General features: G+C 31.1%; 1 protein-coding gene across 4 annotated transcripts in view; it reads left to right on the top strand.

Moving 5' to 3' along the window:
- Positions 1-27,180, top strand: part of LOC135130705 (uncharacterized protein) — a 573,502-nt gene that overhangs the window by 11,966 nt on the left and 534,356 nt on the right. For 2 of the 4 annotated variants that reach the window (XM_064058145.1, XM_064058146.1), the window contains exon 2: positions 11,940-11,989. The exons of the other annotated variants lie outside the window; for them this stretch is intronic. The gene's annotated coding sequence lies outside the window, so the exon portion shown is untranslated. The remainder of the gene's footprint in view (positions 1-11,939; positions 11,990-27,180) is intronic. 4 annotated transcript variants of the gene reach the window in all.

Raw genomic sequence — 27,180 nt, 5'->3', positions numbered from 1 at the left:
TCGGAATCCTCGTCAAAGTAATGACAGTATACGCGTGTCGTTTTGAAATTTAACTGAATTACAGGGCTTGTATAGAAAAGTATTTGGTGAGAGCTTTAACCTAAGGATATAATTTGTGGCATTGGTGAGGGTTTGGGAACCTTTAACTTTAAAGTTGTAAAATTTGTCAAGGACCCAAAAATAGTGAGTTTAGTATACTTTGATTTATTAATGATGTTTAAATAATTGTCAGTGCATTCTTTATCTCTTCATAGGTTAAGGAAAACTCATGAGTCTTTTTTTTTATTCTTACGCTGTTACTGCTATAACTATTGTTTAATGCACATAGTTAATTACAAATAAAATATCGCAAATTCAAATTGTATACTTTTTCAAAGAAGCAAGATTTGTTGGACTGTACTGGTAATTCATGGGGGAGGGAAATTCTGTGGTAATAACCTTCTACCAATTTTTGCTTACTACCTCAATTTCATACAGTTTTGATTTGTTGTTTTTATTTTTTCGCAATAGAAATATTTGTTATTCTCTATTTTGATAGATTCTTGGAATTTATTAGGTACTTCCCGAGCGTAAGCAAGTATTGTAATCTATACTTTTACATTTTCTCGATCTTTCATGACCCCTAGAAGACGAAGAAATGGGTCTCCCGTTTCCGTCTGTCTGTCCGTCTGTCCGATTGTCCATCTGTCCGTCTGTCCGTCTGTCTGCCGTCCCGGATTTTTATTAGACAGATAATCTCCGAAAGTACTGTGCCGATAGTTGTCAAATTTTGTATTTATATTAGGTATATCTATATCATATAGATGGTAAAACGCTAACCAAAATTTGTCTAATTGACGTCACTTCAAAATTGTACATAGTAACTGGGTTTTAAATTGTATCAAATAACATAGTCTTACACATGTAGTTTATGACTCCAAATTGAGATCTTACCCGAAACGTCCAGATTTTTGGAAAAAAAATCAAAATTATGCAACAACATTTTGACATTTAATTTGGAATCTACAAAACCGAATCCTTTGAAATCTTGCAGATGGTTTACAGTTGTGATAAGCATGATAAAATTTTAATCACAATATATTTAGTTATCCCCCCTAAAAAATTGATGACGTCACGCAAAAATTTTGCTGAATAAATACTATCTAAAATGTACAAAATATGATGAGTCTCTTCTTGTGATTTATCATTCCATTCATATTTTATGGATTTGGATATACAGGGTGACTCAAAAAATTTAATGAATACGCAAATTTATTTTATTCATTTAATCAGGAACTACAAAACCGAATGCTTTGAAATCTAATGCGAAAAAAAAAACATAATAGGCATGCAGTCGTCACGTTTCCGACAGCGAGGGAAGTACTGTCAAATCTCTTTGGACCAATTTTTTTTTCTGATATTGTTAATAAAGGCTGCATTTCTTTCACAAAATATTCTTTCATTTTTTCTATATTATTTTTTTGGTATATCCATTTCCTTTCCTGCATTTCCGATATTATCAGCTTTCTTCAGTTTTAATTTTGAAAGGTAGGAATGTTAATTAAATAGTTTTCGAAATGAAGAAATGATAAAGGCCAAATTTTAAATCAAATTGAAAGAGTTCCTCATACTCCAGAAGTTCTCTTTTAATTAAATATAATCATTTATTTTAACCACTTGTCTAAAATAGATAATTGAGTAAAACTTGCAGCTTTTCGGGTTGTTCCTTATATATATTTTTTGTATTTGTTTTGCCGGTTTTTCCTCCGATAAATTGTAATATTGTGATAGTTGAATCAATCCGAAAAGATTTTATCTCTGAAATGTGTTTTATCTCTGGAACAATAAATTTTACGTGAACTCATCAACATATCCTTTTGTTTAGAACTGACAAGTTTATAAACTGGCTTACAATCCATTTGAGCTAATATTAAAAAATGTCTTCAGTAAATGAACTCAATGAAACGATACATTTTCAGCAATATAGAAATTATTTGTTGTGTTTAATTTCATAAAATCACTTTCGTTTCAGCAAAATTATTGTCTACTTTTTAAGGTTAATGAGTTAAGTTTGTAGTAAAAACAATAGAAAGGGAAAGTTGACTGCTTTCTGCACAATCCAAGTAAATTTACCAGTCTTATAAAAATATAGTTTTTAAACAGCTTTTTCAAATGTATCTATCAATTTTTTGCAATTTGTAAAACAAAAAAACAAAAAAATGCAAAGAACTATTAAGTCAAAGGAACTATTTGTTAAAATGAGCTTAAAACCACTTGAGTTGTTAAGCTATAAATTTTATGTTTTGTGCGAGCTTTAACTTGGCCTCGACACCGCAGGAACTTCATGGCTTTTATAAATTTAAAAGAAAATATTTAAAATACGATACTTTTTAGAGTCTGTAAGAAATACGAAAAAAAGTTCTTTTAATATTACAATTTCGAATTTTTATGACAATCTTATCCACCAACGTCATAAAACTGTGGTGTTCTTTTTAACTATGTACAAGTTCGGTTAAAGTTACGAAGTTACGACTTTTACGAATCAATATTTGATAATGGCGTTCGCTTCTCACAATGAGTGTTTGTCGCTGTGGACTGAATCATAAAATAATTCAGTTTTTCTGGCAAAATATTCCGAGTTGAAAGTGTCCCGATTTTGTGGCTGTTTTTTTATTATTAAAATGTGCATTTATTATATGCGAGAACAGTTTGTTAATTTATCTTTTCATGTGGGCGATATTAAAGCCTGAAATTCTCGTTCAACTCTAGCAAATAAATCCACCAAAATTACGCGTCCACTTTAAGTGACCTATTTACCATAGTGTCGTTTATTAAGTTTGCTTTTACCAGTGGTATAGATCCTAAAGAACTCAGACTTTATACATGTGCATAATAACCAATGTTTTGTAAAAAAGTGTTTCTTCTCTACATCTGTAAATTATCGAATGACTGCATGAATTTGCTTATATTAGACAATTATTTTAGAAGAGAGGGCGTAAGAACATCAATTTCTATCTAAAACGTCTTAGGTTCACTCCACCACAAAATTCCCTCTTCGGCAAATGTGGTTATATTTAACACTTAAGTGAGTTATTGTGTAGAAACTACATAAACGTTGTGTAAGTAAAACTCTTTACTTCCTCTCACTCAGGTTCCTGTAGATAAACTTTTCCAGGCGTTAATTTAAAACTAGAAGAGTTCCGAACAAACAGAGATTTATGTTTGTTCTTAAAAGACGGATAATTATGGTACAATTGTTGATAAGATAGGGTAAACAACACCTTCTGAATAAGACGAGAATCGATTACAGCTTTTGCGGAAGTCGTCTGAAAAAGGAACGGTTTCCGAGTCTGAAAAACACAGCTTTTCAGATAAATGTCTTCCAGGACCCACTTATGCATTTTTTTATCTTGTGGAACCACATTCGTTCAAAAAATTGAATGGATTTTTCGATGTGTCGATTATTTTACTTTTTCGATTTTTCAATTTTTCGATTTTTAAATTTTAGATTTTTTAATTTTTAAAATTTTAGATTTTTCGTTTTCTCGATTTTTCAGTTCAGTTCTTCGATATTTGAATTTTTTAGGTTTTCGAATTTTTCAAATGTTTCGATTTCTTAGTCTTTTGATTTTTCGACTTCCTGGTTTTAGATTTTCTGTTTTTCAATTGTCATTTTGTCACATTTTCGATTTTTTAATTTTTCAAATTTGACTTTCATAAACTCTCAATTTTTCGATTTTTCAACCAATCGATGTTTTGATTTTCCCATTTCTTGACCTTCGAGTGTTTCGATTTTTCTGTTCTTCAGTTCTTTAATTTTTTTATTTTTCAGGTTTTTGATTTTTCAATTTTTCGATTTGTTAAGGTTTCTATTTTTCGACTACACTTTTTAATTTTTCGATTTTTCAGTTTTCAGATATTTCAGTTTTAGGATTTTACAATATTTCAATTTTTCGGCTTTTCTATTTTTGACTTCTGGATTTTTCGATGTGTATACCTTTTTACTTTTTCGATTTTTCAATTTTTGTATTTTTAAATTTTAGATTTTTCAATCTTGTGATATTTTTCAATTTTTCGATTTGTTAATTTTTCATTCCCGATTTATCGAGATTTGATTGTTCAGGCTTTCGATTTATCAGTTTTTCAATTTTTTATTTTGGCCTATTTCGGTTTCTCAGTTTTCCAGTTTTCCATTTTTTCGTTTTTTGATTTTTCCGCTTTTCCAATTTTTCAACTTTTAACTTTTTGTTTGTCGATTTCTCTATTTTTCGATTTTTTAAAGTTTCGATATTTCGACTTCACTTTTTGATTTTTCGATTTCTCAATTTTTCGATTCTTCAGATTCTCAGTTTTGGGATTTTTCAGTTTTTCGATTCGTCAGTTTTTCTTTCATTTTTTAGGTTTTCGATATTTCAGTTTTGGGATTTTTCAATATTTCTGTTCTTCGACTTTTCCATTTTTGACTTCTGGATTTTTCGATGTGTCGACTTTTTACTTTTTCGATTTTTAAATTTTAGATTTCTCAATTTTTTGGCATTTTAATTTTTGAATATTTAAAATTTTTGATTTTTCGATTTCTCGATTTTTCATTTCAGCTCTTCCATATTTCAATTTTTCAAATGTTTCGATTTCTTAATCTTTCGATTTTTCGACTTTCCGGTTTTAGATTTTCTGTTTTTCAATTGTCGTTTTTTCAATTTTTCGATTTTTCAATGTTTCAAATTTGACATTTAAACTGTCAGTTTTTCGATTTTTTAATTAATCGATGTTTTCATTTTCCCATTTCTTGAGGGTTTCGATATTCCTGTTCTTCAATTCTTTAGTTTTTCGATTTTTCATTTTTTAGTGTTTTTAAGGTTTCGATTTTTCGACTTCACTTTTTGGATTACTCAATTTGTCGACTTTTTAGGTTCTCAGTTTTTGGATATTTCAGTTTTCGGATTTTTCAGGTTTTCCATTTTTCAGTTTTTCTTTCATTTTTCAGTTTTTGGATATCTCAGTTTTGGGATTTATTTTTCTTATAATGAAATACATTTATGGAAGTTGAGTTTTATACATGACTGATCTGGAAATAATCATTTGCTTACGACGAAGATAGAGACGATGTAGAGTTTTTTCTAGTACTTGATCTCCAACTGAACATTTTGACGATTTTTGAGATAATCAACATAAAATTTCAAAGCTGGGCTTCCACTTTTTAGTCTTAACAGTGTTTAGGTAAATCCGTTATGGCATTTATGGTCCGTAACAAAAAACAGTTTTCAAGATTTACAAAATTTTGACGAATTTTTGAAAAATTAAATAAAAAATTATGTGTATTGTGTCACATTTTTTCACACTGATCTTGTTTAAAAAGTCCTAAAGTGTTATTTTTCAGCTTCGACAACCTCGAGATCTCAACATACAAGAAAATACATTATTTATTTTTTTTGTAATAAGATTAGTTTTCCTTTTATCAAAAATGTTTTTAATGTCTAATAAATTTAAAAATTCGACTACCTGTACAAGAAATCAATGATTATGTTGCATTTTATTTCCTAAATAAAAAGGCTTTATTAGATACTACTAAGTATATAATCTTTTGATATTTCTGTCAGGTTTTACAGATTTTATATTCATACAATCTTACGATGAAACCTAATCAATCGCCTAATGCGAGTTGACATCATAACAGTTCGCGACGAACCGTCCTGCCTTCGAATGCGGATATTATGCAAAACTCCTGCATACTGGTGGTCAACCTGACTTTGATCACTCACTGACGTAGGTGATGCTATTCTCTGAAAATGACGTTCGTCAATCAATATTTTGATAGTGGAGATGGAAAAACGGCGGTTGAATCTGTTTACATAAGTGCGTACTTGAACCCAATATTGTATTACCAACCTGCTCTTGTAGGATTAATATTGTTAACAGGGAGTTTATGTGTGTTATCTGCGGTTTTTTGTTATTATCCAGCCGGTTCAGAACGGACTGAAAATACGCGACGGCGAAAGGAAAAAAGAGATCGTTGCCTTTGTTAGAGGAAGGAGTTTTTTAAAGGTCGGAGAAGCCTAATTAAGTTTTGTGAATTTAAGAAAATGTAGAAATTTTAATTAGTTTGCTTGTAAGAGTGTTTTCACTGAAACTCGGAGTTGTCGAAGCTGGGTTGATTTTTTTGTTGTATTTGTAAACAAGAAACACGATATTTCGAAAGCAGGAATTTTTTCAAACTTGCGCAATTATAATTATTATTTATGTAACTACGTACAAGAAAAAAAAAATTAGAGGAAACGGAATGAAATTTTAAAATCTTTGTTGGCTTAAATTTCCAATTGTGACAAATTATGTGTGGGAAACGCATTTATGATGCTAATTTAACAACACTAAACTTTATGGTTCATAAAAATTTATTTCGTGCGTATTGTTGCAACTAACCCGTTATATTTTAAGCAATAATGCCGACTATTACTACTGGCGAAAAACCTTTTTACAATACTTTAATGTAGCAGTATACCGGAAGTCTTAAATTTTATGTACCATATAAGTTATTTATCGAACACATCGGTGTACAATCAAAGACACATTTAATAGCAAGTTGGATAATAAACAAAAATTTAGTCAGAAGCGGCAATTTTACCTTTTTTTTTTAATAAAACTAAAAATGTTGTGATCATCAAAACTATTTTTAAGTCATCGATTATAAATTTGAATTTCAGCGCAGACATACTTCAAAAACAAAATCAATGACAACTTGAACTTATAAAAAAGTTAGGAATGGACACTTTTTTTTATATTCAGTAATCTCTATTTCATTGACGGACGTATCCTATTCAGACTAAAAAAACTAAATCAGATTTAGAGCAGTTTTAGAAGACCTCTATAAATTAAAGTCGTGCAGGGAGGGTCTGCAACCTGAATGGTTTAAAATAGTCCAGACGTTCTTTTTTGTTCAAGTTTTTATTAAATTTAATTTGACCGAAAATTCCTTCAGCGGATCAATATGCAACCAGAAGACGATTTTCCTTACTATATGTGAAAATAAAGTTATGTTTTTACACTTTATTGTTTCACAAGCTTCGAAAAGTGCAACAAACCGGAACATAATTAAAGTCGCGAATTCTTAGTTATTACTCAGTATATGTAATAGCTTGTTGTTTATGAACAACCAGTATCTGTGAAAACGATTTTTGGGTTTTGTTAACATCCTAGTAACCTTTAAATTTGTCATTGTGAAATTTGTGGCATCTGCGTGGGGAGTACGTAAACATTCATACTTTTAAATGTTGTTTTTACAAAACTGCGAAGTTCGTAATAAATATGATCAATAATGTCGGGCACAGAACAGGTCTTTGAAGCGTTCTAAAATTTACAGATTTCACGTTTTGTAAAGTTTGTCTTTATTTCGTCTAATATTTTATTGCAGAAGTTTAAAACATCTCCACTACACAATTTTCAACTGCAATTAGTCTTCGAAAGCACACGATTCATAAAACTTACCTCCCTTGGCAACGTTGACAAATCAATAAACACAAACCGCTTAAAAAAGAAGGTGGCCTAAATTGTTTATTAGGAGATAACCTATAAGAACCCTAAGACATATTTTTTTGTAGGATCAAAAGCAGAAGACGTATATATATTGCCTCAAAGTTTTCTAGTTTATCTTTTTTTCCTCATAACTTTTTAATTGCTAATGTTACGCCAAAAGATTATTATTAAAAATTGTAGATAATTCTAATGGTATCATCCTTATTGAAAAACAGTTGTCAGATTACCATTTAAAATTGAACAAAATTATTTTAATTACAGATTAAATGAAATTTTTTGAATATACGTTTTGCCTAAATAAATGTAATAGTTATTTATGGATTAAGGGCATAATTAAGGAGATTATGGCACGAGGGAATTTTTAAAGCCCGACGAAGGAGGCGTCTTAATTTCCCGAGGGCCAAAATCGGCAATTATGCCCGTGGTACGTAAAAAAGAAATTGTAGAAGAATTTGAAGTCGTCCAAGGAATGATTTGATTCCTAACTTTAATAAAAATGTTGAATATCGAAGCTTGTTTGAATAATTAATTAATGTAAATAAATCGTTGCTTAGCAATTTTAACTGATTTGTGCCATAAAGGCCAATTTATGCCCGCATTTGGGTGCTTATAAACAAGATTATGATTCTAAAATCGAATAAAGTAAAATTATTGTGTTTTTTCGTTTCAACAATGTAACGATTTCTCTTCGCCCACTTTAACAACCTGCAAAAAAATGTTATCCTTTTCCACCATCGTTTGTATTGAAACAAACAATTTTTTTAAAGGTCACAAATATACAGGGGGTCACTAAGCACACAGTAAAATTATTATCGACTATACAGAATGTCCGATATATTTTACATATTTTTATTAGCTTCTTTCTAGCCTTTATAATCATAGTTTATTTCTAAAGTTTCAATGCGGTGTTGCCACGTCATTCAATTTTTTTTTATTTTCTACTTCCTGAGCGTAAGTTAGTACGAAAAAAAGGTCTCCTGTTTCCGTCAGTCTGTCTTTCTGTTTGTCCGTCTGTCTGCCGCCTGTCCGGATTTTTATCAGGCAGATAATCTCCGAAACTACTAAAATTTGACTAATTATCCTCACCAACAAGAAGATGACGTCACTTCCCAAATTGCCATTAGTAAATAATGCATCGTCGTTTATAAATAGGAGTTGAGTTTTTCCCCTAGACATACAGATTTTTGGAAAAAAACCCAAATTATATAACAATATTTTACAATTTAACTTTGAAATGGCAAAAACCGAATACTGCTAAATCTTGCGATATTTTAAGGTTCATGATAAATCGTTAATCAAAATTTGTCCGTCAACTTACAGTTTTGCCGAATAAATAAATGATCTTCAAATTTATGAGTGTTTTTGGGAAAAAACTGGCTTCGATTAATATTTTATTTATTTATTAAAGGATGATATTATTTAACAAAAATTGGATTGAAAGTGTTATAAAAGTACTGTTTACTACTAAAAGTAGCAATAATTGTTCAAGTTTAAATGATTTTAATTATCAGTTGACTCTCAGTCTGCCACATTAAGTCAAGACAATGTGTAGCGTTATAATTTTAGGTTGAGTTTGTGTGAATTGTGATTTTATAAAAAATATACAAGTGAAACTTTTGCACTTTTTTTTTCACACATGACACCCCTAAATTTACAAGTAGACCCGTCCGAACGCTTTGCTGTCAACTGCGATTGGCCTTGACCAACTACTACCACAACAATGTATTTTTAAAAACCAAAAAGCAACAACAAGAAAAAAAGTGGTCGAAAATTGTTTGGACAGAACTTCCCTCGCATCTCCACAATTTGCAATATGAAATATCACAATTTTTTAAAATTTCTATATTCAACGTGTAGAATCTCTAAAATCTGTAGAATTTCTAGAATCTTTAAAATCTCTGCAACTTCTGGAACCACTAGAACTAAAACTTTTGGAATCTTCGGAATTTTTAGAATTTTTACAACGAATTTTTAGGATCTGTAGGATACTTGGAATTTTTAGAGCCTTTACAATTTTAGCATCTCCAGAATCTCTAGAGCCTCTAGAATATCTAAAATCTGTAGAATTTCTAGAATGGCTGGAATTGCTAGACTTTAAAACTTGTACTTTTTTCTGGAATTTCTAGATGCTGTATAATTTTTTGAATCTTTAGAGTCTGGAAACTTAAGAATAATTTTCAGAATCTTTCGAATTTTTCGGGTCTCTAGGTTATTTTAGAATCCCTACAATTTTCAAAATGTCTACAATTGCTGGAACCACTAAAATCTAAAACTTTTGGATCTTTGAAATTTTTAAAATTTTTACAATTTTTAGAGTGCTCATAATCTTTGGCTTCTCCAGAATCTCCAGAACCTCTAGAATCTCTAAAAGCTCTAGAATCCTTCGAATTTTTCGAACTTCTAGAATTTCTAAAATCTGTAAATTTCTAGAATCTTTAGAATCTCTGCAACTGCTGGAACCAGTAGAACTAAAACTTTTGGAATCTTTGGAATTTTTACAATTTTTAGAGTGTCCACAATCTTTAATACCTCCAGAATCTCCAAATCTTCGAGAATCTCTAAAAACTCTAAAATTTATAGAATCTCTAGAATGTCTGGAATCGCTGGACTTTAAAACTTGCACAATTTCTAGAATTTATTTAATTTTGTCTTAATATACATAGTATTCTTTGAACAACACGATACTCAAAAACATGTTTTTAGTTTCTCGTAGAGAAATAAGGATTTAGCAGTTAAGCTCCGCCTTCGTAGCTCACGCAGCTCCATTCGTTGTCAGGCTGAGGGGCGGAGCGTAATTACAAAATCCGTAATATTTCCTGTTTTAAACATGTTTCAAGTTCCTTATCGCGAAAAGAACACTAGGAACATTAAGAAAAAAAGGGGAAAATATAAATTAATCAGTCGTTTTCTATGTGTCGAGGAGACAAAATGCTCGTAATCTAACGTGAAATAGTACATTTCTTTTGAATTATAAACATAAACATAATAAGTGTCAAAATTAAGCATGTACTGAGAAACGGAGGATATAATTTTTTCCTTTGGTTATCTACTAAATATACTTATTTTATATTGTCCACTCCCTTTTAATTGCGTCTCTGGTTGTACTTGTAGCGCTTATTACAAAACGAAAACCAAAAATCAAATTTTATAATTGTTTAAAGAAGCAGAATTTGTCGGACTAACTACACTTCAACACAGTATAATAAAATATCTCTCCACAAAATATCAAATTTTAAAAATAACCTTATTGCGTTTTTTGTCAATCCTTCCATTGTTATTAACTTTCAAAAAATTCGAATAACTTGGCAACCTCGCATTGAAATTTCAAAAATAAACTATTGATATAGAGTGTAAAGGGAGTTCACTCAGAATATATAAAAATATGTATATAGGTACTCTATTTGAAAAAGCTAAGCTGCTTATTACTCTTTAAATAAATAGTATAGTCAAATTTGGGTATGTCTATGGTCCTCGAAGAACTTTACTGATACAACTTTAGTATTAAACATTTTTTTTCTATTTTTAATAATATTTAATGAAGTATCAAGGCCGCGACCCTCGTGGCTCACTCAAAACTATTTTATGTAATTAGTGGCTATAATGTGAAACACAACTAATTGTACTTAGGAATAATTTTTTAATTATAATAATAATAATAACAATGTATAATGGACTAGGATTCCTGTACGCTGTAGTTTTGACATATATCAAAGTCTAAGTTTGATTCAAAACCTCAACAAAAAACATTTTGTGGAGGCAATTGCAACTTTAAAATGGAAACATTTAAAAATATAGACAATAGGTACAAATAAAATATTTATGTCAAATTCAAGTTTTTATTTTGGCACTTTTATTTATTTTAATCGTACTTATTTATACGTGACTGTTCATAAATTAATAATAATTACTGCATCTTAGAAAATTATTTATTATAATAAAGTATTTTTATTCTCGAAAAATGTATAAAAAAACGGAATTTTCCTGTGAACTAGAATTTTTGAATTAGTTAACAATTAGGTTCAGAAGTAATGAAACGTTAATTAAAGTACGAGTACATGTATTTCCAATTTTCAAAACTTGAGTGGGTGTTTCAGAATTTACTAAACTTTCAACATTCGCTAATGATGAAACAAGGTGACTCGGATTTATAAAGTCTGATATTTTAATGGCTCAGGTGTCGCGAGAATGTTGAAATTTAGATGATTGATTTATACGAAATCTTGTATTTTAAGAAAATAATTTCATAAATGTAGACGAAACGTTAAAGCGATGAAAAGTTTTAAAACTAGCTTTACACATAAAATTTTGTCAGTCGATATTTTTATTATTAAATTTATTACTTTTGTTAACATTTTGTCACACGTACTATTCTTGTTTTTTATTTAGTTAATTATGTAATAATTTTTGACTAAAACCGTGTTATTTCTTTGCAGGTACAATGGGATGTCGGATTTCTTAAAAAGAAGAAGACTTTTTAAATAAGGTAGATAATCAGATGACTCAAAAGATTACACAGTAATCAGAACGTACGTTAAGGAGAATATTGGAATAAGTAGATTCTGGCGAATGCCTAATTTCTCGTCTCAACGTTTCACAGCTTGTGGAAAAGGAAAATTTCTATCTCCCGTTTCCGTTGTGGTTGGTGGGTTGTCGTCTGTCTGTCACTTGTCTGTTGACGATTTTATTACATAGATAATTTCTGCGTACAGAAATTTACAGGTTTTCTCGAGAATAAGTTTGTTTTATAGCCTGTCTACTACCAGAAATTGAACACATGTTGAAATTTCAAACATAAAAATTTTATTTGATGTCACTGTTACGCTTTGCAGCAATATATGACAAGAATTTACACCACATTTTCGCTTGGTGTAGGAGTTTTAAAACCTTCACTATTAAAAAAAATGTTAGTCTGTGTTCCGTAAATATAATTCCCTAATACTTCAACAAAATTATCATGCAAGTTCCACATATTTTTTTTCAAAAGTTCGCGTTTAAATATACTACAGAAAACTGAAATAATGTTCGACTAACCTTCCATGTCGTTATCACGCAATAAATTTTTATTTTTATAATCGGAAAAAATAATGGCAGCTTTTTATCCATATAAAATGATGTTTATTTTTTCACGAATCTACTCCCGATTAAAATAAACATTTTTCTTTGCTTACTCACGAAATCAGTTCAGAAAGCTAAAAATACCTCGCATAAATTGGAAAATTAAAATGTAATTTGCCTCGAATTTGAAATGTGTAAAAAAATACTGAATAGAAACACAAGCTTACGCGAAATAAAATTCGGATAATATTTTTATTTACATCGTTAGTCATTTATTTTAAGCGAAAATTCTGTCAAAATTGTCTATTTAAAAACGCAACTTAGTCTGCGTCACCTATAAATAAAATTCGATTATGCATAACACGGATATTTAAAACTTCGTTCTGATTTCTGAACGTTTAATTGATAGGCACTAGGTGGTACATAAAAAATAAAAATAACATAATGCGACGAATTTTTCAGTGGTCGATAAGTGAACAATGGCTTCGATTTTATTTCTTTTCTTACTGTAGCTAGATTGTAAGCTTGAATATGAGGCTCTATTGGATTTCCTCATTTCACGTTTCAATTAACTTTAAGAGATCTTTATTGCAGCAGTAGACGGGAAATGTTAGCATAGAGTATTCATTTTTCATCTCTCCATTGCTCATTGGGTGACTTTTTTACATCTTCATTTCTTTCATGTTGAACTTTGAGAAAAAGACATTAATAAGCTTTTTTATTTAATGGCGTGGATGAATAAAGTGTTTGCAGTAATGGTACATTAATTTAATCATCATGTTTAGCGCTGCTTGAGAAAAAGATAAATTAGTTTTACCCTTTTTTCATCAATCAATCTGTTAATGGCGACTTAGTGACAGTTGAGAAGTTCTTGATAAATCCACTTACTCGAACATCGCAATTAGTTGTTATATTAAGCAGAACCGTCGATTTATCGAGAACGATTTACTTATAATATTGACCTAATATATTTGAGCAATTAATTGTTTAAAAGTGTTTCCCAGTTGGTTTCATTATAGATGTGCTAAGGACATAATTCCTCTAAGGCAGGTTTAAATCAGCATAATTTGTATGTGGTCAGATACTGGAACGTGGTTAGATTAGCCTAAAAATTAATGAATTAAACTTTGACGCTGTTGGCGTTTCAGACTTGGAATGCCTATGTGTATTATTATACGTATACATTCTTTATTATTTTGTGATAATACATTTATCAAAATTATTGTTTTGTGGTAATACATTTAACAAAATATATATTTTGTTAAAGATAAAAATAAATAGAGTTATAAAATAGATATATAAATTTTTTGAGACGTTCTGTGTAGACAGTTCCAGTTTTGAGATTACATCATCAATTTTTTGGGAGGGCATAAACGAATAAATTTTGCTTAACGATTTACCACTTATAGGATAACATTAAAATATTTATAAGATTTCGGAACATTCGATTTTGCAGTTTCAATTTTTTTTCGAAAAATTCAAAGTGTCTAAAGTGAAAATTCGACACGGATTCACACACTACAAGTACAGGAGTACCTTATTTTATAAAATAAAAAAAAACACTATTATAAATTTTGGAGATAACGTCATCACATTAGTGGTAGGGATGATCATCCAAATTTTAGTTAGCGTTTAACCATCTACATGATATTCCTAATATACGTTCAAAATGTGACAACAATCGCTCCAGTAGTTTCGAACAACAAATATATGGAGGACTCCAAATTATTTATTTCTCCACTGACAAAAAAAGATTTTGTCCATTTTTTCTTAATATACGAAGTCTTCGTTTCCCAACAAGAAACTGAAAATATGTTTAACTATCCTTTGTTGAAAAAAAACTCTATACATTAAAAAAACAAAACAAAAATTAAGCCTCACCCACCCGCCCCAATCTCAATTGTGATGAGTTTCATATGGTAATTTCTTGTAGAGAAATGAGGATTTTGCAACTAAACTCCGCCCTTCAGCTCACGATGAATAAAGCATTCGTCACAATAGGGAACGGGCGGGTGGGTGGGGCTTAATTTTTGTTTGTTTTTTTTAATATATAGAGTTTTTTTCCAACAAAGGATAGTTGAACATATTGTCAGTTTCTTGTTGGGAAAAGAAGACTTCATATATTAAGAAAAAAAATGGACAAAACATACGCCCCGCCCACCCACCCCTTCTCAATTGTGATGAATGTTTTATTCATTGTGAGCTGATGGGCGGAGTTTAGCTGCAAAAATCCTCATTTCTCTGCAAGAAATTACCGTATGAAATATGTTTTTAAAAGGATAGAATTTTTTAGAGAAATATTGATGTGACAATTAAACTCCGCCCTTCGGTCTGATTAGGAATGAAAAACTTATCACAATTGAGATCGGGGCGGGTAGGTGGGGCTTAATTTTTGTTTGTTTTTTTTTTTAATACATAGAGTTTTCTTTCAACAAGGGATAATTGACCATATTGTCAGTTTCTTGTTGGGAAAAGAAGACTTCGTATATTAAGAAAAAAAATAGACAAAATATAAGCCCCGCCCACCCACCCCTTCTCAATTGTGACGAATGCTTTATTCATCGTGAGCTGAAGGGCGGAGTTTAGTTGCAAAATCCTCATTTATGTACAAGAAATGACCATATGAAATATGTTTTTAAAAGGATAGAATTTTTTAGAGAAATATTGATGTTACAATTAAACTCCGCCCTTCGGTTTGATTACGAATGAAAAACTCATCACTACAAATAAACTCCGCCCTTCAGCTCACGATGAATAAAATATTCATCACAATAGGGAACGGGCGGGTGGGCGGGGCTTATATTTGGTTCAGTTTTTTCTTAATATACGAAGTCTTCTTTTCCCAACAAGAAACTGACAATATGTTCAACTATTCCTTGAAATAAAACTCTTTGTATAAAAAAAAACAACAAAAATTAAAACTCACCCACCCACCCGGATATCAGTCGTGATGAGTTTTGCATTCCTAATCAGACCGAAGGGCGCTTGTAACATCAATATTCCTCTAAAAAAATTCTATCCTTTAAAAATATATTTCATATGGTAATTTTTTTGGCAAGTAAACTCCGGCCTTCAGCTCACAATGAATAAAATATTCATCACAACTGAGATCGGGGCGGGTGGGTGGGGCTTAATGTTTGTTTTGTTTTTTTTATATATAGAGTTTTCTTTCAACAAGGGATAATTGACCATATTGTCAGTTTCTTGTTGGGAAAAGAAGACTTCGTATATTAAGAAAAAAAATGGACAAAATATAAGCCCTACCCACCCACCCCTTCTGTATTGTAACGAATGCTTTATTTATCGTGCGCTGACGGGCGGAGTTTAGCTGCAAAAATCCTCATTTCTCTACAAGAAATTACCGTATGAAATATGTTTTTAAAAGGATAGAATTTTTTAGAGAAATATTGAAGTTACAATTAAACTCCGCCCTTCGGTTTGATTACGAATGAAAAACTCATCACTACAAATAAACTCCGCCCTGCAGCTTACGATGAATAAAATATTCATCACAATAGGGAATGGGCGGGTGGGCGGGGCTTATATTTGGTCCATTTTTTCTTAATATATGAAGTCTTCTTTCCTAACAAAAAACTTAAAACTTGTTTAACTATCGTTTGTTGAAAGAAAACTATATATATAATAAGTAGCGCAGGTTGAAGACCTTCATAGTGCTCAGCCGCAAAAAAAACTTTCCAAACTTTGAAACGTTTTGATCAATGCAAATATTTGAATATCACAAATTTAATAAAAACAAAGAAACATCTGAATTAAAGTAACTGGGTGCAAATACACAAGTTATTACGGACGTGTGGCAGCAAATTTAAATTGTGGCAGTCAACAAAAGAACAAAATCGTAATAAAAAAACTATGCAGCGGCAGCGACACCAGAGCGCTCTAAGAGTGTGGTGACCGAACTATATCAACTTCATTCTAGAGCATAACAGAATTACCCGTAGGGGGCGTTGTAGCACGAGCGGAGTTTGGGGCTCCCGGTCGTGGCTGTTCTTCCACCGCGATGGTGATGCTATTCTATCGACAAGCATTGCCGCCCAGCACCCTTCTATCACGAAGAAACGTGCCGTAATTTCTACCTTTTGTGCAGATCGCGCGGTCGCCAGCTCGACAAGGAACCGCGCATTCCGCTTTCGCCACGTGTTTCTGTCTTATTTAACCTCATTTCCATTTAAATGTTCAATTTCTATGACTCTGATATTAAACTACAATCGAACAAGTGTTAAAGTTTCAAAAAGAGCAATAATTCGTATTTATTAAGATTGGACATTCGATAATTATATGATGGAAGCAAACAAAACAACAAAATATTTACATGAAAAAAAATTAGCAAAGATTTATAAAAATAAAAGATCTGGGGTGAAGTAAAACTTGTGCAGACAAAAACATTACGTGAGTTTAGAAACTATAGAGCATGAAAATTTACGTTCGATTTAAATTATACAGCAAAGAAAATTACTGAGGCTAAAATTGTGTGATGTGAAAAATTGAAAAGTTAACAAAATTACATGAATTTAATATTTTATGTCATCGTTTACATTCCCCCAATCATACACAAAAAAACATAGCAGGCAATCTGGAGGTTCAAAATGGCGTAGGACGAATGCGTCGTTCAAAAAAATGCGTCAAAAATATGTCTCCCAGAAATGTGATCAATCCTGTGGCGCTGTGCAAATAATGGTGTAAATCAAAGGAATAAAGTGCACGTCCCACATGACCCACAATGTCGTTAATTTGTTCCATAAGGTTTTACAGTTCAAACATGTGCTCGGTTTGAAAATACGCTTTCAACATGGCCGCTGCCAGAACAAAGAATTTACCTGTTGTTAAATTATGCCACACTTTATCAACGATTTAAACAAACAATTTACATTATGATAAACGATGCCTTGATCCAAGTGACTGGTTGTACCAAACAAAATACATGATAAATAAACAACACAAAATGTATCAGGCGTTGCGAGGTATGGGCGTCTCGGTGGTGTAATTTTTCACGTTGCGAGAAAATATATCTAGATGATACAGCTTTACACGTTGCGAGAAATGTCTCGGTGATGTGTATCTGATATAATGATAATAACGATGACAACTGCCTAAAGGGAAAAATTCATAACCCCCCCGTACCTCAGTCCACGATATTATGAATTCTACCGTACTTTCACGGTCTTTTTTCAGAGTGGGGCAACGTTAGATTGATTTAACTGCCGTAAATGAAATATTAGCAATCTTGTGTGAGGAATTAAGAAGTGTTATAATGTACCACTTAAGTATGAGCATCCAAAAATTTATCTAAACAAATCTGACCGTTAAATGGTGTTAGACTTAGTTGTTAACGATTAAAATCCTAACATGAAGTGTGAATTTACAAACAATAAAATAAATTTACACACGTGTTGGCGTCGGTCGAAAATTTGCCTATTTCCGCTTGAAAAAACCGTAAGAATTAGCTACGCGTGTTGGGGAAACTGTGGCCTCTTTGTCGTTACGATTAATTTTCGTTAAACAAAGGCTTTCTTCTTTTATTAACTACCAAACCAACTAAACTTAACCTAGCAAAAGTGAAGTCTCTCGCCCTCTAGCCACCAAATCGACTTTTACCAACCCTCTCAACAGAAATTCCCCAGGAGAGTTACCAACCACCAGAAAAAAACTAAGTGTGCAGATGGTTGCTTATGTTTAACGATTTTCTTGATTGAAATTTTTTTCAAATTCAAATTATCCAAATGCGATTTCGCGGCGCTGTTCATTTTTTTCAGCGCGAAATTTTAATTCAAATTCGGTCACCACAATAGTTTCAAAAATCTGTTTTTCAGTATAATTAAATAACGGGTGTTCAATTGAAAAATCACTTGGAGAAGGCGGTGGAATTTCATAGGACACAAACGGCGTGTCTGTTCTTATAACATCCATTTGGCAGAAACATGACCTGTTATATGCTATATGTTATAAGAACAGACATGCCGTTTGTAAACATATGATATTCCAACGTCTACTCTGAGTGATTTTTCACTTGCACACCCGTTATATTTATGGACACGTATACTGATTTCGGATGAACGACGGAAATCTTTCTAGGAATTAGAGAAGTATTTTTTAAATCGAAGTTATTTTCTATAAGTACCTGTTTTTGAAGGATTTTGCTTTTTTTTAATGATTTCATTGAATTTTCAGTCATAAGAAAAATTATCAGTTTATTTATTAATTATTGCAAAATCTTTTTTTTTTCTACGAGAAATTACCACTTTGTATAAGTAATCATGTTACTTATACAAAGAAAACTAAATGTATTAATTAAAAAAGAAAACCAAAAGAGAAGCCCCACCCATCCGTCTCGCTCTCAATCGTGATGAATTTTTCATTCGTTGTCAGACCAAGGGGCTAAATGCAAAATCCATATTTCCCTACAAAAAATTACCATTTCAAACGTGTTTTAAGTTTCTAAGAATAAAAAAAATGATCACAATTGAGACGGGGTTTATAATTTGCCTTGTTTTCTTAGTATACATAGTATTCTTTGAACAACACGGTACTCAAACACATGTTTTTAATATCTTGTAAAGAAATAAGTATTTTGCAGATAAGCTCCACCCTCTTGATTCACGGCGAATAAAAAAAATCATCACGAATGAGATCGGGGGGGTGGGGGGTGGGGGGTGGGCTTACATTTTGTCTTTTTGTTTTAATATGTGTAGACTTTTCACAACATGAAACTTCAAACATTAAGCTCGCCCCATAATTGCAAAATCCATATTACCTTGCAAAAATGTACCATTTTAACCATGTTTTCAGTCTCTTGTTCTGAAAAGATGGTACGTATATTAAGACAAAAAAAGGCAAAATATAAGCCCCACCCACCCACCTTTTCTCAATTCTGATGATTTTTTTTTATTCGTCGTAAGCGGAGGGGCGGAACTTAATTGCAAAATCCTTATTTTTCTACGAGAAATTACCATGTGAAATATGTTCCTAAGTAATCGTGTTATTTATACAAACAAAACTAAACAGAAGCCCCACCCATCCGTTTTGATCTCAATCCTGATGAATTTTTAATTCATTGTCAGACCGAGGGGCGGAGCGTAATTGCAAAATCGATATTTCCCTACACAAATTTACCATTTTAAACATATTTATTGAAAATTCTGTTGTTCAAAAAATAAAATGTATATTAAGAAAAAATTAAAGCCAAATACCTGCCTTCACCTAAATAGAAATGAAGTTTTCCATTGTTGGTAGACCTACGGCCGGAGCCTAATTGCAAAATCCATATTTCGTTACAAAAAATTACCATTTTAAACACGTTTTAGGTTCCTAATAATAAAAAAAATCATCACAATTGAGACGGGGTGGGTGGGCGGGGTTTATATTTTGGCGTTTTTTCTTAATGTACATAGTATTTTTCAAAAAACCCGATACTCAAAATCATGTTTTTAATTTCTTGTCAAGAAATCAGTATTTTGCAGTTAAGCTCCACCCTCTTGATTCACGGCGAATAATAGTTCAGATTAACATACATATGTATGTCCAAAAATGCATGATTTCTGCCTTTTCCGTCTGTCTGTCGTCTGTGTCGATTTTTGTTAGACAGATACTCACCCAAACTACTGGACTGATTGTTGTCAAACTTTATATGTATGTATTTTAGGAATATTGTGTAGATGGTTAAACGCCAACTAAAATGTTTACAGTCATATTCACCGATGTTCGATGACCCCAAAAACAAATTTTATGATTTTTCGATGAAGCTGGATTTGTACTTCGGGAGTGAGGAAACTTCTCTCTAATAAATAACCTTAAACAAAATTTTCGTGGTCAGACACACGCTTTTTGATATCTTATTTTGAAGTTTTAATATTTTCAAAAGTTTGGTGCAGGGATTTTTTTAATCATTTTTTCGACTTCTTCAGAGCCTTCTTAACAAAGTACCATGGAGCTTATCCGTCGTTTTTTGATCACTGTTTATAAAATATGTTCAAAGCAGATAACCAATGGGGAAAAATGTACTCTCAGTAAAATGCTTAACTTATTCGAGTGTTGATGTTGATACTTCGAAAGAATTCGACTAGTAGCATCTTCAGATAACAAGCTTCAGCTTTAGCATGTATTTTTATTAAAAGAAAATGAATTTCATTATGTTTAGTGTTTTCAATATTTGCTGTGATATTTAACCACAAAAAATTTGTATCTTTTTATTGTAATCAATTAGTTTTATTTTTTAATAAAATATGAAGCATTCAGGCAATCAGTTATACAGATGGGTGTCGTATTTGTCGTTCACCTAAAATGATAGGCGGCACACATCCATAAACTACTTCGACCATATAATCATTTATAGAAACCCTGCATATGTATTTTTTAAAAATTGCAAAGGGTAAATTTCTGAATGTAGCCTTTGTTGGCAAAATTTCAAGTATTTTGAAAACTAAATAGCAGCTGGAGACGTTGTGTTGAAATAATATTTAGCGTCGAGGAACAGTTTTTGAGCCGTAAAATATAAAAAAAAACATGTTCTTTCTAAAAGTTCTAAAATATGTACCTAAATATACTAACTACCACTGCCGTATGTTTACTAGCAATTAAGGTTTTTTTTTTATAAATACCCGTACCGTAATGTCTGCATGTACATTTTTACCACACTTTAATCGTTTAATTTACAATTTTCGCTGCATTTTCAGAAATTGTTCAAACAATGAGGATAAATCATGGACATAATGCGCAAAAATTCGTGTTATTTACTTCCTAATTAATTATTATTGGAATAAGCGAGATGCTTCGTTTGTTTGTGTGTGCTTTTTTTAATTAAACATACCAGAGATAATGTATTGCAAAGCATGCCTGATAAAACAGAGTAATATGAAGCGAATATGAAGGCGTTTATTCTGTTTTTTCTTTTATCTTTCCGTGTGTCCGAATAACTTCTCATTAACAATTCAGCAAAAAGTACATCCTAATTACGAAACAAAATGGACAGTTACAAACGTGGTTTTGAACATGAGGAGTTGCGAAGATTTGAAACCAGGGGCGATTTTTTCATAAAGTAAATTTTTATGTTAGTATGCAGATATGCTTTTTACGCACAAAGCGAAATGATAATTGGATACTTTTTAAAAAAAGCACTCGTTATCTGTGTTATGAGATATGTAAGAGGAAGTTACCCAATGTCAGAAGATTATTCATTTAAAAGCTCCGGCTAGTACATCAGCGGATGTTTTTTTTCTGAGCAGCACCTTTAAAAAGTAATGGGTTTCTAATTGACGTCACCTGAAACTTCGGAATGAGAAATAAAAAATGTATAACGGATTGCTTGTAAACGTCTAATCGTTTTTAAATGAATTATTCCAAGCAAATTAAAAATTGATCAGATTACGTTATTTGCATTAAAATATAAAGTAATGCTTATAACATTATAGAATTACTTATTTGCTGCAAGATTTTGAATATTCCATAAATATATTAATCGATAATTGTATAGATCAACATGCGAGTAATAAGTGTGTTAGTGATTAAAAGCGAAATTATTTCCAACTTACGATGGAACTTTTCCAAGAAACGAGGAGTGTTTGTCCGGCCAGTTATGCACACAGAGATTAATTATGACATAATTGAGATTCCCACGATCGATTCGTCACATTTAAATTTGTCTTATCTTAAATGAAACAAATTAACACGACAGTGGAATCAAAACCAGTTACTTTATAACTAACGGCTATATTGTGGTCACAATTAACACTGATTGGTGTTTTAATTTAGTACTTTTACATCCTTACAAAAAATATAAAACCATTTTTTTTCGTCTGTCTGTCTGTCGGTTTGTCTTTGTCGATTTTTATGAAACAGATAACTTCCGAAACTACTGAACCGATTGTCGCCATATTTTATATGTATATCGTGTCGATGGTAAAACGCTAACTAACATGTGTCTATAATCAACGGCAACAATGGAATGACGTCATATCCAAAATTGACAATTAAATGTTTTTTGAATTTTGTACAATAAGTTACTTGTGGTTTATGAATCTGCGTTGGGGTTTTATCCTAAACATACAAATTAAAAAAAAAAAGAAAAATGTATAACAACATTTTGCAATTTAATTTTGAAACTATTAAACCGAAACCTGTGAAATCTTTCAAGTGTTGCAAGTTCCCAAAAATTCATGACGTAATTTACAAACTTCGCCGAATAATTCCTATCTAAAACTTATAAAATCTTATGCATATCTACTTGTGGTTTATGAATGTATTCATATTTTTAATAATTATTATATAGGGTGAAAATTAATGAATGAGGAAATGTATTTTATTGATCAAATTAAGACCGACTCAATCCCTTTTCTCGAAAATTTGATTATACAGTATTGTCATTGTTATTATGTTGCGCTTATTGAAATTGATATGTGCTTGTAATCAAGTGGTGATGACGTTATCACAAAATTTGCTTATGGAAAAGGTCAATTGAAACCGACGCATAGCATGCACCTGCATTTTAGCAGACTATACATTTCTTTATTTTAACTATATTATAATTAAATTTTATAAATTTTCGAAGAATCTGTATCTGTTCGCCTAAATTTTAGGGGCTATCTCTATCTGTCTAAATAAATTTAGATCATTTTTTTTAAGAATGTCAAAAATAATCTTAGGAGTATCTGATTTGTTGTAGACATTTAATAAACCTTCTGGTTTTTGAAAGAATTTTGGGGACCCTTGGTGTTTTATTTTTAAAAAGTTTGAAATCTAACGTTTTTATTTTTAAGAATGTACAGGAATATTTTGGGTTCATTTAAGTTTTTTTAAGAATTTTTCTATATTTTCATTTTTGAAACAATTTTAAGAAATCTTCTGGGTCGCTTGGCATTTTGTTTTAGAATTTTTTAAAAGATTCTCGGGACATCCTAGTCTTTTTTTTTTGAAAATATCGAAAAATCTTGAGTGTTACTGGTTTGTTGTGGAAATTTTTTTCAAGACTCTCAGGATTTCCTGGTTTTAGTTTTTGAAAGAGTTTGAAAGAATATTGGGGTCTCTTAGTCCTTTTTTTTTCTGGATGTGCAATAATCTTAGAGGTTGCTGGTTTGGTGTAGAAAATAAAAAAAAATCCTCTGGAATTTTATTTTAGAAAGAATTCGAAACAATCTGGTGAACCCAAAGTGTCTTTTTTTTAAGATGAAAAATTTTGGATGTCCTGGTGTTTTGTTTTTGAAAAATTTTAGAAGAATTTGAATCTCCTATTGCGTTTTTTTAAAAAATGTCAAAGAATTTTTTAAGTTCCTCGGTAAATATTTTATTTAAGAATTTTTTTAAAAGAATTTCGTGATCTCATAATCTCTTGTATTTAAGAATGTTAAACAATTTTGAGAGTCACTAACTTACTGGTTTGTTGTAGAATATTTGTTAAAGAATCTCGGGGTTCTCTGTTTTGGTTTTGAAAAAAATTTATGACTCTTAACGTTTTTATTCTTAAGAATGTGGCAAATTTTCGGGTTCCTTCGTATTTTGTTCTAGATTTTTTTTTAAGAATTTCGGGGTTTTTGGATATTTTGTTTTTGTAAAAGTTTGAAAGAATCCTAGTGTATTTTCTTAAGCATGTGAAATAATCTTGTACGCCCCAAATGTTTTTTTTTTAAGATTTCGAAAAAGTTTGAAAGAAACTTAGGGTCTTTTAATGTATATGTTTTATTAATATGTAACAATTTTCTGGGTCGTTTGGTATTTTTTTCAGATTTTTTTAAACTTCTTTTTTTAAGAATGTGAAAGGATCTTGAGAGTTACTGTTTTTTTGTAGATTTTTTTTTAAATCTCAGGATTTCCTGGTGTTTTGTTTTTAAAGGAGTTGAGAAGAATCTTGGGGTCTCTTAGTTTATTTTTTTAAGAATGCGATATAATCCTCGAGTTTCCTGGTTTGTTGCACAAAATTTTTAAAAAATTTCGGAGACCTCTGGCATTTTATTTTGGAAATATTCTGAAAGAATCTCTGGACTCCAATTGTCTTTTTAATATGTTTTTGTAAAAATCTTGGGTCCTCCAATGTGGTTTTTTAAGAATTTTCTGGGTTTGGTATTTTGTTTTCAAATTTTTTTTTTTTAATTTCGGAATCTCGTAACCTCTTTTATTTAAGAATGTGAAACTGACTTACTGGTTTGTTGTAGACTGTTAACGAATCTCAGGATTCCCAGGTGTTTTGTTTTTGAAAGACTTTGAAAGAATTTTGGGGTCTCTTAGTCATTTCTTTTTTATGAAATAATCTTGGAGGATGCTGGTATGTTGTAGGAAATTTTTAAAAAATTTCGGAGATTTCTAGCATTTTATTTTAGAAATAATTTGAAAAAATTTTGTGAACCCTGGTGTCCTGATTTTTAAAAAGTTTGAAAGAATCTTGGGGGCCCTGATGTTTTGTTTTTGAAAAATTCTGTAAGAATCTGGATCCTCTGTTGTGTTCTTTAAAGAATGTGAAGAGTTCCTTGGTGTTTTATTTAGACATTTTTTTGACGAATTTGGGGATCTTCTAGCCTGTTGTATTTAAGAATGTGAAAGACTCTTGAGAGTTACTGACTTATTTTAGAATTTTTGTTAAAGGATTTCGGGGTTCCATATTTTGGTTTTGAAAACATCTTATGACATTTAACGTTTTTGGTTTAAAGAATGTGTGATAATTTTCTGGGTCTCTTCGTATTTTGTTTTAGATTTTTTTTAAAGAATTTATTTTTTTCAAATCTCATGATTTCCTGATGTTTTGTTTATGAAAAAGTTTGCAAGAATCTTGGGCTCTCTTGGTCCATTTTTACTGCGTAAGCAAAGGAAGTATTGTAATCGAGTCCGTCGGCCGACTCTCTACCCCTTTCCGTCTGTCTGACCGTCTGTCCATCTGTCTGCCGTCCCGGATTTTTACTAGACAGATAACCTCCGAAACTACTGGGCCGATTGTTGTCAAAATTTGTATTTATATTAGGTATATCGTGTAGATGGTAAAATGCTAACCAAAATTTGCCTAATCATCCCTACCACTAATGTGATGACGCCACTTCAAGATTGTACATAGTAATTGGGTTTTAAATTGTATCAAATAACACAGTCTTACACATGTAGTTTATGACTTCGAATTTTACCCGAAACGTTCAGATTTTTGGAAAAAAAAATCAAAAGTAGGAAACAAAATTTTGACATTTAATGTTGAATCTACAAAACCGAATGCTTTGAGATCTTGTAGATAGTTAACAGTTACGATAAGCATGATAAAATTTTAATAACAATATATTTACTTATCCCCTCCAAAAAATTGATGACGTCACCCCAAAATTTTGATGATTAATTCCTATCTAAAATGTACAAAATATGATGAATCTGTACTTGTGATTTATCATTCCGTTAGTATTTTTTGGATTTGCGTGATACAGGGTGACTCAAAAAAATTATCATCAACTTACTGGTTTGTTGTAGAATGTTAAAAAATCTCAGGATTCCCTGCCGTTTATTTTTGAAAGAATTTGAAAGAATCTTAGGATTTGCTTGTTTGTTGTGATTTTTTTTTGAAGAATGTCAGACGCCTTTGGCATTTTATTTTTGAAAGATTTTGGAAAAATTTTATGGGGTCTTGTCTGTTTGGGTTTTATTTATTGCTTATTTAATTTCTTCCATTGTTATGTCTTCTTTCTCCCCGTTTTGTTGTGTTCTTAGATTTTCTTAGTTGGTTGAACTATTTTATCATATTTGGCTCCTCATAGATCCACAAAGTAGATATTCTTTTCATCTTTGTATGATTTTCTTTTTTTCGACATGATTTTTTCTTCCTTTTCCTTCACATTTTCAATGAGTTTCTCTTCCCTTTTCTTAATTTCATTAATGGAAATTTCTTTCTGAATTTCTCCTAGCATTTGGCCTTCGCTTCTTCTACTGATCATTTTCTCTTTGCTCTTTATATCCTTGGTATATTTCTTTGTACGTTCTACAGTAAGAACAATCAAAATCTGGTGTTTTTTTATTTTTTTTTTTGACAACACAAAAATAAAAATACTAGGTATATTTAGCGTTTCTTGAAACTTTGAGTTTCTTTCAATAATATGGAGGGCTAATCGTTAAAAATTATTTTGCAGATGATTATTCATGTTTCTGTATTCCTGTCAAGACTGCACTATCAAAATAGTAACTACAACTTAGTTTTAAATTCAAACAGTCTCAACGTTTGTAGTTCAGAATTGCGTATGTGAGAGTTGACCTAACAGAAATGGTTTTGAGGACCTCGTTGTAACGTTTTTCAACATGACTGCGTTTGCGGGCACTTGTGGATGGAGTTTCCTTTGACGGGTTTGGCTTCAGCTGAATATTATAGAGAAGCCTTGAAACTAGTTACCATTTATTTTATTAATTTTAGTAAATCCGGTGGGATTAGCCTTAATCTTTTTTATGAAGTGTTTATTAATACTTAATATCTGTCACTGACCGCGCAAAAGTATTTACTTTAGTTTTGCAGAAGATCGATATGTTAGTCAAGTTTAACAGTAGTTTTTTGTGCGATTGTGTAGGGTCGAAATCAACTGTAAAATTAGGTTTTAAACCATTTGGATTTTTTCTACAAAATTTGTATGGTTTGCATTGCAAATAAGAGTTAATTAGCAA

This window comes from Zophobas morio, unplaced genomic scaffold, assembly GCF_036711695.1.
Source record: "Zophobas morio isolate AGI-343-1 ecotype UQ-CSIRO unplaced genomic scaffold, CSIRO_AGI_Zmor_V1 ptg000017l, whole genome shotgun sequence".
Taxonomy (NCBI): domain Eukaryota; kingdom Metazoa; phylum Arthropoda; class Insecta; order Coleoptera; family Tenebrionidae; genus Zophobas; species Zophobas morio.
Note: the sequence above shows the minus strand (reverse complement) of the source record. Positions and strands in the feature narration are given on the sequence as shown.